Source organism: Equus przewalskii, chromosome 6 (assembly GCF_037783145.1).
Source record: "Equus przewalskii isolate Varuska chromosome 6, EquPr2, whole genome shotgun sequence".
NCBI lineage: Eukaryota > Metazoa > Chordata > Mammalia > Perissodactyla > Equidae > Equus > Equus przewalskii.
In genome coordinates, this window is record NC_091836.1 from 15,118,938 (window position 1) to 15,131,343 (window position 12,406).

A 12,406-nucleotide genomic window follows, 5' to 3' on the forward strand; every position below is an offset into this window, starting at 1 on the left:
CAAACATTGTATGATCTCACTTACATGTGGAATCTAAAAAAGCTGAAGTGGTAGAAACAGAGAGTAGATTGTTGGCTGCCGATGGCTAGGGGGTGGGAGAAATGAGGAAATGTTAATCAAAAGGTACAAGCTTCCAGTTATAAGATGGATAAGTTCTGGGGATTTAATGTACAGCATGATGATTATAGTTCACAATACTGTATTGGGTACTTGAAAGTTGCTAAAGAGAGTAGATCTTAAATGTTCTGAAAAAAAAGATAACTATGTGAGGTGATGGTTGTGTTAACTACCCTTATTGTGGTAATCATTTAGCAATATATGCATGATGTGTCAAAACATTATATCGTACATCTTAAACTTACACAATGTTATATGTCAATTATATCTTAATAAACCTGGGGAAAAAAAGAATGAAGTAGCAGAGTTAAGCATTGATCTGGGAGGGTGCCAAACTGAAAATTAAGTCAGTTGAATTTATTGCTAGCTCCCAAGCCCATGGGCACCTGCTCTCAGCTTTGGTCAGCCAGTTAGCGAGCCACCACAGACAGGAAGCAGAGTCCAAGTAGCACCTACACAGAGCCTTCCTGCTTCTTGCTTTCCAGAGGCTCTTTTTTACCTCAGAAGAAGACACACTTAAGTGACTTTTCTAGCCGGTTTTAACACGTTGTTGTATCATATGCGTGCCCATGAAACAGTTTCTGCTATTCATCTCCTCTACTCATACTCATATTCTACTTACTACAGGAAATAAAATCCATGGTCTCCTTTAACACAATTTGCAACTTTAATGAAAGGGGCTATAAAACAACTTTAAAATAATGTTTGTCCTTGTTCTCAGTCTTTATTTCAGCAGAAAGACATCAAAACAATTATGTCAACAACTATAAGTTGTAGTTTTTAGACATGCCTGGTACCCAGCACCCCAGATAACTGGGGATGCCTGCTACAGTTTCCTCTATAGATACAAATTGGTTCCATGGCTCCAAAGGCCACTTGTAACACAAAATCAGGTTCAATAATTTTGTCTGTTATTAGTCATTTGCTTGTCTTTAGTTATAGCCCATGTCCTGTATGCCAAATTTCTGAATCAATAAATTAAGAGCTGTAAGAGTGTAGTAAAAAGTGATTGGTCAATGAATTACAAGATTCCTGTATCCCAACCCTAGTTTTTCCACCTTCTGGCTCCATGACCATGAACAAGTAAGTCAACCTTTCTGAGTCTCATTGTCCTCACTTCAAATAGGAGTTTGTCATGTATCATCAATTCATGGGGTTTTTGTGAAGAGCTGATGAGATACTTTCTAGCTAGCAAGATTTGGCAAATAAAAAGACATGACTGTCAGTTAAATATGTTCCAAATATTGCATGAGACATATTTAGCTAAATATTCGGGACTCATTTATACTAAAAAGGTTATATGTTATTTAACTGAAATTTAAATTTAACTGGTGTACAGTGTTTTAGCTGGCAATACTATTAACATCTTGGGCCAGATAATTCTTTGTTGTAGGAGCTGTCTTGTACATTGTAGGATGTTGAGCTGCATGACTCACTTCTACCCACTGGGTGCCAGTAACACTCCCTCAGTTGCGACAATGAAAAATGTCTCCAGGCATTGCCAAATGTCACCCCCCATCCTCATTCCACTTGAGCCTCTCTAGATTTTGAGTTAGATTTAAGTCGGTGGGTTCTTTCCGCTCTTGCTTACTAGTTGCATCACCTTAGACTCAGCCCCAGTTGGTGTAACCGTACAGTGAGGATAATAATATAAAGATTATTGAGTAGACTAAATGACAAAGTCTGTTTAATAAACATTCATACAGTGCTGCGTGCATGCACATTTCAATTATTTATTAATTTAATATATATGATGATCCTAATAGATTGCACTGATTGTTAGAATTAGATTAGTGTTATTATTTTATACAGCCCTGAAAGCAGATGCTGTGCCATATGTTTCCTTTTGTACTTCCTTACACTGTGTCCTTACAGCCACCTTGTTAGCTAGACAGGGCAGGCAAGTAATAGCATCTTCATCTGATGAATACTGAGCCCACATACTTGCTAGAGAGATGAGATGAGCTTGAATGAGAATCCAGTTTTTCTCATCCTAGGGCCAACTCTCTCTAGTGTCACAAACTACTTCCCTCTCAAGAATTGTGCCAAGTCCTCTGAGAAAACAAGAATGGTAATATTAAGGGAGGGTTTGTTTCCAAAAGGCTTAAGATAGCCTGGAGGAAAAAAGCATAAACAAAGGAAAAATATATGACAATAGAAGAGAGTATCCACTAACTGGTAAGACAAATTAGGAACAGTATAACAGGATTTCAGAAAAAGATGGATTTAAAGGCGCTCTGAGCTTTAAAGAATGGCAGGGTCTTGAATGTACAGATAAAAAAAGAAGGGGACTATATGTAAGGGGCCCTTACCAAGTTCCAGGCATTGTGGTGGATGCTTTATATAAAATAGGGTGTTCTCTCAGCATCCCTGTGAAGAAATGTTACTGCTATATGACCATTTTACAAATAGATTAAAGCTCTAGATAAAGCTCTCCAGGAAGTCACATTGTTAATATCTGGTAGAAATCAAATTTAAAATCACTCTTCCAATACTAAAACCTAAGTAATTTCATGTGCAAATACAAGAGAGAGAAGGGCGGTATATGCCTATACAGCAGCATAAAAATGGAAAGCACGGAAATCGCAATGGCATAGATAAAACAAAGGACTAGGGTGAGGAGGGAAACCTATTTTTGTTAAACAGAGAATGCTTGTAAAAGTGCAACATAAAAACAAATTATCTAGGTAGGTTGGTTTCTTTACAAAGGCTTATCACTAAGTGATATTTTCTGTTGTTTGTTTATTTACTGTACATCTGTCTCTACAAACTAGGCTCCCAGGAAACAGTGACCTTGTCCATCTCCTCCGTTTCTATGTCCACATCACTTAAAACATGGTTGCTGTCTAAAGGGTAATCAGTATATACTGTAAAATATGAATGTTTTAGAGTGAAAGGAAGAATAAATGTCAGACACAGCAAATTTCTGAATGAAAAGTAATTTAGAAAAATATCTGATAATGTAAGGCAATTAAAATTCAAAATTAAATCATGAAGACAAATGTAGGAAAGATAAATATGAATTATTGGATTTAATCATAATATGTTCCCCTATTTATTTTCATTCATTAAATACACATTTATAGTGTGTCTAATAAATGTCAGGCTCTGAATTAAGAGCTAGAGATTCAAAACAAGAATAAGGTACTGTCCTTGTCCTTATATATTTTCACTGGCTACCAGAGAATGAAGACATGTGAGTTATTTATCGGTGTTACAAAGTTAAACTCTGCCCAAGGTGGGCAGGTGAGGCATGTAGTCAGTTGCTCCACTGCTGGATGGACAGGTTTGGCAACAGCTTTTGTGTAACATAAAAATCCTTAGCTATTTTGTTTTCAAAAACTCCATAGGTGCTAGGACATCTCAATACAACCTTAGGTTGTATTCATCTTAATTCACTCAGAAATATTTATTGTGACCCCTCTAAACATCGTATACTGTGCTTAGTGAGAATAGTATAAGCTATAGAATCTTGGCTTCATAAAGCTTACATTCTAGTAAGAAAGAGACAGTTAATATGTCTACAGACCAATACATATCATAATTGCCAAGCTATAGCTTAAACTATGAAGGAAACACATGTCAGGGCATAGATTGGTTTTCCGTGGCTGCTGTAACAAATTACCACAAATCTAGTGGCTTAACTCTGCAAAAATTTATTATTTTACAGTTTTGGAAGTCAGAAGTGTGAAAAGGATTTTACTGGGCTGAAATCAAGGTGTCAGCCAGGTTGTGTTCCCTCGGGAGACACTAGGAGGAATTCTTTCTCATCTTTGCCACCTTTTAGTGGTTGCCCACATTTCTTGGCTCATGGTCCCTTGTCACTCTGACCACTACTTCTGTTATCTCATCTACTTCTATGAATCAGAATCTCCTGCCTTCCTTTTTCCCTTATAAAAATCCTTGTGATTACATTGGACTCATCTAGATAATGCAGGCTCTTCTCCCCATCTCAAGATCTTTAACTTACATCTGCCAAGTCCTTTATGCTAAAGTAACATATTCCCAGGTGCTGGTAATTAGGACTTGGACATGTGCTAGAGTAATATATTCACAGTTACTGGTAATGAAGACATGGATAGGTTTGGGAACCCATTCTTCTGCCTACCCCAGGCGAGATGTTGGAAAACAAGGCAATGGAGGCAGCAGAATTTCAACAGGGTGGTCAAGAAGTTCTTATGAAGCTGTGTATTCAATAAAATAGTTTCAATTCAAGGGAAAAGATTGTTCCACTAATTCCTGAACTATCTAAATCACATCAAGGACATTTCCTTTATCTCTGAACATCCATTTTAAAGAATTTTTGGCAAACTATGGAATATGTAGTATTTAAATCTGGAAGATGAGGGCATAAGGAAACTGGAAAGAGGGATACAATCCGGTTATTTTGAGCCCATTTTACAGTATGTTGTAAGTTAAAGAAAATATGCGATTATGTTATACTTGTTGCCACCAATATTTTCAGCATAAAAGAAAAGAGTTGCAAACAAAAAATCCAATGTATTAAATAAAAACTTTGGATCTTAAATATGATTTGTAAATATCACTGTGAGTTCATGGTATCTTCACTTTTAACAAAATATATATTTCTTAGCTCTGTACAAAAGGCCTAGAAGCCATGACAGTCTAGTAGCATTGATCACCTCCAGTGTCCAGAAATAATTTCTAAATACCGTTTGCCACTAAAGTGATAAAGGCTCCTTGGAGAAACAGTTGATTCTAGGTCAGAGGCAGGAAATGTACAAAATGAATATGGATGTCTTCATGAATCGGAAAGCCAGGAAGCTCTCATGGGGTCATGCTAAAGAGACGTAGGGAACCAACTTGAGAGACTCCCGCTGGCCAAAGATGGGGTAATTTTGGCTTCAAAAAACTGTGCCTTCAAATGATTAAGAACCACTATAGTTTTAAAACCAGTGTGCACCAATTTTCTTAAGGAGTAGGAAAAATAAAATGAAACTCTTGATCACAAGTTAAATTTGCTAGGGTACGGTTAATGACTCTGAAATTTGATAATTAAAGGTAATTGAATTAAGCCTTTATCTTCCTTTTGCCATATGAATTGTAATTCAAAGTAACCAAATTAGACCTACTACATGAGGGAAAATTCTTATATTAAGAAAAATTCAGCTGGTTAATGGAATAAGAATTATGGACAGCCTTTATTTCATGACTGGTAGCAAAAGATGTGTCATGGCAGTGGCAATCAGTGAATGGCAAAATCATTAATAAAAGGTTGGTAGGGATCTTTACAAAGAAAGGATCAGAGTGTCATCACCTGAACCCACTGGTCCTTTTTAGCATTGTTAAAGCTGAGATATTCCAGATGTTCTGTGCCTTCTGATATGATGCAATATGAAGTACTCAGTGCAACCCAAGAAGTATTTTTGCAAAATAAAATTAACTCGAATATAATCAAGATTTTAGAATTAACTTTCACTCTACAGGAAATCTGGGGAACAGATGAACTTTTTAGAAACAATCACAGGCATGCAGGCAGCCAAAGCCAGAACATGAAATGATCTGTAGACAATTTATACCCAATTTCTTCAAAAAAGTTCATTGTACTATAAAAGGGGAGGGGTTGTTCTAGAACAAAAAAATATTTATAAGAGATTTAGATATAACCAAATGCAAAGAATATACCTGATTTTGATTCTAATTTAGACAAACTAAGCAAAATAATGCATTTTTTTCAAAATAAATAATGAGCTAGATTATAACCCAAAGAATTAAATATGCATGAATCCATAATGATATAAATAATGATTGAATAAATAAATAAATGAGAGGGAAGTGACAAATCTTCCCTATAGAAAAACGCAAATAATACATGTAGATACTCTTTCCTCAAGGAAATGGAGAGTATGGAAAATAGGAACTTCACAGTGGATATATCAGAATATACCACTATACATGCATACATACATACACATGTGCATATAAATAAAGTGTTTATGTGTTTTTATATATGCATGTGTGTATATACATACATGTATGCACACATACATATGTATGTATAATACACACACACGCAGTATCTCACTTTAACCAAGTGATCAAAATTAACATTACCTATGATAAGTCATGTTGATTTCAAGTGACCCTTGGTATGATGCATTGAGAAAGGCACTTCACTTTTGCAATATTCCTCCTAAAAACTACGACTCCAGTCTAATCGTGAAAAAACATCAGACAAATCTCAAAGAGGGACATTCTACAAAATAGTGCTTTTAAAACATCAAAGCTATAAAAATCAATTTAATTTTTGTTGTTATTGTTGCTGTTGTTCTCACTTTCCTATAGATTTATACTAAAATACGTAATGGAGTTTAGGTTTATTCCTACTCAGATAAAGGACTCTGTTCTTAAATCATAATTTACCGTGGAGGCTGGGTATCTTTCTTCCCCACCCCCCCTAAACTGGATGGCATGGAGGAGGTATTATATTAATTTCTATTTACACTTTTAAATTAGTGGCTATCATGAGAAACTTGAGATTGGATTGATCTCAAGTTTGGAAATGATGAAAACGCTACAAAAGTTGTAATGGAAAATGACCGAGAATGAAGCTGCTGATGAAAAACCCTGACTATAGTCAGTAGCTTTAGAAAGGCTTAAGCCTAGTTTTTATGGCCTTGGCTCCAGTTAAACAGAGTCTGGGAATGGGAAAATTTATGTTATGTACTTTAATTTCCTGACGGTAAGGAAATATTAACATGCTAACTTTATCCATAGAAACATGGTAACTGGTGGTTAATAGCTTCCAAATTTCAGGCATTTTACTGTGGTAGATACTTTACTGTGGCAGGTATTATATCTTTTTTATATGGTACTATGTCTTTTATTCGTGATAGGTAATATACCTTTACTGAGACCCTTTAGGGCAAGACAGTGGGAAACATGCATAAACCAACACCGAAAATAGAGAAATGATTACTCACCTAGGGAGAACGTCACATGGACTCAATTAAATATCCACTCTGAAAAATTCTGAGAGCTTCTGGAAGCAATATCTCAATAGAGGTTCTAGGTAGATATGTAGAAACAGAATAGACTAGGAAATTAACCTCACAGAAATGACAAGTGACTTCTGAGCTCTGATACTTTGGCAAGATGCTTCCCCTTATCTGCTAAGCCCAAGAATCAACAGGAAGAAAAAAAAAGTAGAGAAGTGTGGAGATGTGTGTGTGCGCGTTTGTGTTTGGGAGTGGGAGCTTCTGTTCATTCCTCAGCCCCGATATACATTCCCTAGAGCCTTTTCTCTCTCTTTCTTTCTTTCTTTCTTTCTTATCTTTTCTTTTTTGTTACCTCTCATAAGCAAGAGGAATTACTAATCTGACGTAGGCTTCTGGGACATTAATTACCATCATGAGAGCTGAGCTCTCTTCTGCATTCTCCTTCCTGAGCCTAGAGCAGCAGGGAAGGGGCTGCAGGTCAGCGGGCACAGCTGACTTATTTTCTCTCTGCATAAATGCCCCCTTTTTCCTGTTCCATGTCTCTGGAGTGGTAAGTGGACTGAGTGTCCACCACTTCTTGGCAGGCAGCCTGACTAACTCATTGATTCTCCTTCTAGGACACAAGTGCTATGCATTCTCACACCCTCAGTCTCTGTGGGCCAGTAGGAAGGGGGAGATATCTCTTTGTTAGGTCTTAGATTGTATTTTGGCCCACTGTAGATGAAAGCCCTGAATTGCAGATGAACTAATATATGAACGGAAAGACATAAAACACCCACACAAACTCACACCCCCATTCATTACAAGTTCCCAGGTTACTGGGTCAAGGATGTGGAATTTTATGTCTACTGGCAGTTATGCAAAGAGGAGCAATTGTGAGCATCTCTGGAGATTTTACCATGTCCCTCAAAGGGAGGATCCTCTCAGACCTAAAGAAGAAGCCACCTCTTGCTGGACACTGTGTTTTAAAATATAGATTTAGGTGACTATTGGGGAGAATTTACACTAACCATCTACGCGCTGCCATTAACGACACACTTACAAATGTCAGGATTTTCTATTTCATAAATCAGACTCAGCTTTCTGAATTCCACATCCCAGAATATGATCTGTGTCTCATATCCCCCCTTGATTCTGACTTTTGTACCTTTTTAGTTGTAGGCAAAGTCTTCCTGAGGGTTTGGAACAATGGAGTGAATTTAGATTGCAGCGTACAACAGGCTTGCTTCAACTCTCTCCTTTCTAAGCATCTTTGTTTTTATACCCTTTTACCTAGGAGATTCTCATCCTGAGCTTGGTCTGAGTTATAAACAGTTAAAGTTTATTCTCCCTCATTTCTCACCCCATAATGGCCCATGCAATTAGAGACAGCAGTCAACTTACTTACATTAGCAGGCAGAAAGGTTTTTTCAGCACACTTTACAGCAGTCTGCATTGCAAACCTCTATGCACTTCCAGACATTTAGATATCTTGAGGATTTAAATTTGGATAATTGTAATTATTGTTATTGAGTGTTCATGTCTGTGTGTGTGTTAATAATAACACACTCTGGTAATTAGCAATCTAACATCTTTCTTTTTTTTCTTTTTAACAGTTTCCCTAAATAAATCTGAAAATATCCTTGCCTTTAGGGAAAAATAACCAAAAAAATAAAGATGTCCTTGGATTATATTGTTTCCTTTGCCCCAAACATGGAAGTAGCCCCCTGACAAGGGGCCTTCATTTCTTTTCGTGGGGAATCGTGTTAGAGACAAAAATCTTGGAGCTACAGATTGGTTGTTGAGATCCCTATTACACACGCAGGTTGTAACGTTCTCCGTGAGTTTTCAGGATGAAGCAAAGTGAAGCAGAGTGTATCAGCCACTCCCAAGATGGAGTTTTCTTTTTGTCCAAAAGAGCCAGAAGTTCACACTTATGTTTCCAATTTAATACCATTTCTTTTGACGTTGTTCTAATAAGAGTGATAATTTCCTCTTTTTTGCTCTCTTTGATATATCAAGTTACACATTGTCATATCAAGCCACATATTTATACCGGTGCCCTCCTCTCCAACTTAAGAGTATTTAGTAATGTACTTATTCACTTATTTTCTTGTCTATTGTTTTATATCTGACTCAAGCATCTCAGGAAAGTTCCCAAATTGTACAGGTCCAGGTGATCTTTTTCCCTTATGATTATTTAAATAGTAATTGCTTAAAAATAAATCTCAAACTCCCTCCAAACTTAAAAAAAAAGATCATTCACAAACAGAAACCACTTGAAATGCCAAAACAAATACCATAGGGTTAGGCAAAAACAATGGAAATGATGAAACAATCAATGAAATACAAGCCTCTGAGATGTTGTTGAAAATAGTCCTTTAAATATATTCATGGACATGAGTGTCACTCTGACTTTCTAGCCAGTTAGCCTGAATATTTCACTACACTATAGTCAATTGAGTGAATGTAGATATCTATTTTTGCTGTATTGTAAGAGCCCAACATTTTAAAGTCTAATTAAGAATGGCATAATGTACAACCAAGAAGGAGAAGAATCAATAGTGATAAGAATCATTCAAATCTTTTCAAACTTTACCAAAAAAAATTTTTTTCTTTTTGAGGAGGATTATCCCTGAGCTAACTGCTGCCAATCCTCCTCTTTTTGCTGAGGAAGACTGGCCCTGAGATAACATCCATGCCCATCTTCCACTACTTTATATGTGGAACGCCTACCACAGCATGGCTTTTGCCAAGTGGTGCCATGTCAGCACCTGGGATCCGAACCAGCAAACCCCGGGCTGCTGAAACAGAATGTGTGAACTTAACCGCTGCGCCACTGGGCTGACCCCAACCAAAAAATTTTAAGTGGAGCAATTTCTGTGGTTTCAATATTCCACAAAGTTCAACTCACGAAAGACAACGTTATGTATGGATTATGACATCTTTTGATGAGGATGTCAGTATGCCTTGCTCTCTGCCTGCATCTATGCTAGGGCAACGATCCGCTCCCCTCCTTGACTAGAGTCACGATATTTGGAAGTATTGCTCATCTGGTCCTGCATCCCACCACCCCTCTTGGGACTTAGGTTTCCCCTTCCTTCTGAAGCCAGACAGCACAAGTTCTATTTCTATAGGTTGTGACTGACCCTTTTTCCAGCTTCTGAATGCCTTCTTTTACCTTGCTTGTGCCTGGGCTGTCTCTGTGCAGAGTTTGGCCTGACTGAGGACTTGAACCTCAAGTCTTGAACCTTGAGACTCTACCACCTGTCCTCTTTACTTTCCCAAAGCCAAAAGCCTTCCTGATGCATTCAATGATTTTGATATTTAGAAATATATATATGTAACTGAACATCCCTTATGTCATTTGAGAAATTTAGGCCTTGGACCTCCCCTCTTCAACTCCTTTTAGGGACTATCAGGTTCTCCATTCATTGGGCTAATAAAATTAGAAGCCAAGGAATTGTGCCTGGGCCCCCGTGTCTCGGCTGGGCCCTCTTCATTATCAAGTGGGGTCAACTGGGAAATATAGGTGAGCAGTGGTCAAATTCTGCTGATAAAATTCCTTCAGAAATAGCCCTCAGGTTCTCAGGTTTCCCTCTGAACGGTTCACTCTTCCTTTCAGTGACTTCCAACACCCTTTCTAAAATGAAGCCATACTGATGGCTTCTTATTCCACAGCAGGGGCAATCTGCAGCGTTGTAGACTGAGAGAACAGATTAATGGAGAGAGAGCAAACACAGGCCAAACACAGCCATGAATTGGGTCAGAACATATTGGAAGCAAGGGAGCTACACAGAGGAGGTCTGATGCAGAATATCTGTGTGAAGCTTTATCTTGGCCCCTTTTATCTTGTGGAGTTCCCCATGACAGTGTCCTCCAGGTGTCCTGTCAAGAGGTGAGAGGGAAGCTGAATTCTCTTTACAGCACTGTCTTTTTCTCCTCAAGTTCGCATCACCATGTGGAAAGACTTTAAATTGGTAAACTAGACACTTTTGTTGAGGGAATAATGTAAGCCTGCATAGGGAGACAGGCTTTCCTGGAGAGCTAGAGGCAGAGCTATTGTGCAGGGCCACCTGGCCTCGGCTCTCAGCTCTGTTTTCTCCTCCAGATGCAAGTCTGATTCAAGAACCAGCAAGCACTTTTCTTGCCTTTACATTGTTTCCTTGGTGTACATCTCCTCTGACAACCTCACAGGAAGGAGGCATGACAGCATCTTTGGCTACATCCAGGCATTCTTGTTTCTTGTCAATTAGCATTATTGTCTTAAAATTGCAAGGAGCATTATGATACATGCTGAAAGCTAGCTATTCACAATAAGTCCATTTAAATAAATTAGCTAAGTATTTTTTATTATTAATCTTCTTTTCAGGTAAGTACACGCAGAGGAATACCAGAGTGATGCTGATGTAGTCCTCTGTTTTGGACACTTCCTACAGCAGGAAACTCAAAACTTCAGAAGTAAAACAATCTATTGCTGAACAAGTCTAGTTGTGAGAAAGATACTTTACCATATAGCCAAAACTGTCTTCCAGTAATTTCTATATTTTTTAACTTTTTCGGACATCCTAACTCCCAGATAGTATGTACGTGTTAGCTACAGGAGCACTTCTAATATTTCAGGTGACTAGCTTCTCCTTAAGGATTCTCTGGATTAAGCAACTCTACATGTGCAAAGTCTCATGGTGAGTAAGATGTGGAGATGAAAGCAGAAACAGTGGTCATCTGACTCCCAGCTCAGTGCTCTTTCCATGATCCCATGGCTTCTGTGAAGGAACTCCCAGCATCCCGCCTCTTTTTACTTTAGTCATTTATTAGTATAGTAAAGAGGGCAAGGTTTAAGAGGATTCTCTTGTTAGATCCACCATTGTTTGTCAAGGAAAAGTCACAGCTGGGGGTAGTTCATTAGGAGCCCTTCCCTGCTTAGGTCCCTGAGAGCAAGAAAAGTGCTGGAGGAGCTGGTCCTTGATGGGAGGAACCTCAGCTCTTGGTGATAGCATTTGAGTTGAGACAGTTTTGTGATTTTTCCCACTTCAAACTCAGCTCTGAGATATAATTTAAACCTCCAAGTCATTGAGGAAATAGTTAGTAAATTATTTGAACTTGAGTTATGAATGGCTACAAACAACCCTTTATTATTATTGTCTTTTTAGATTCTCTATGTTTTAAACCTATAGTGCAATTCAGAAAATGCTCAGAATGTTGCAGTATCTAATGAAGTATGTTTCGTGTTGGCTAATGAGCTGGAATTGAATGACATCTCTCACTTAGCCCAATAGGTATGGAACAAAAGGAGCTAGGTCAGAGTTCTGCCTCTCTCCTGGTGAGTGGACCAATGTCAGGGCACCCTG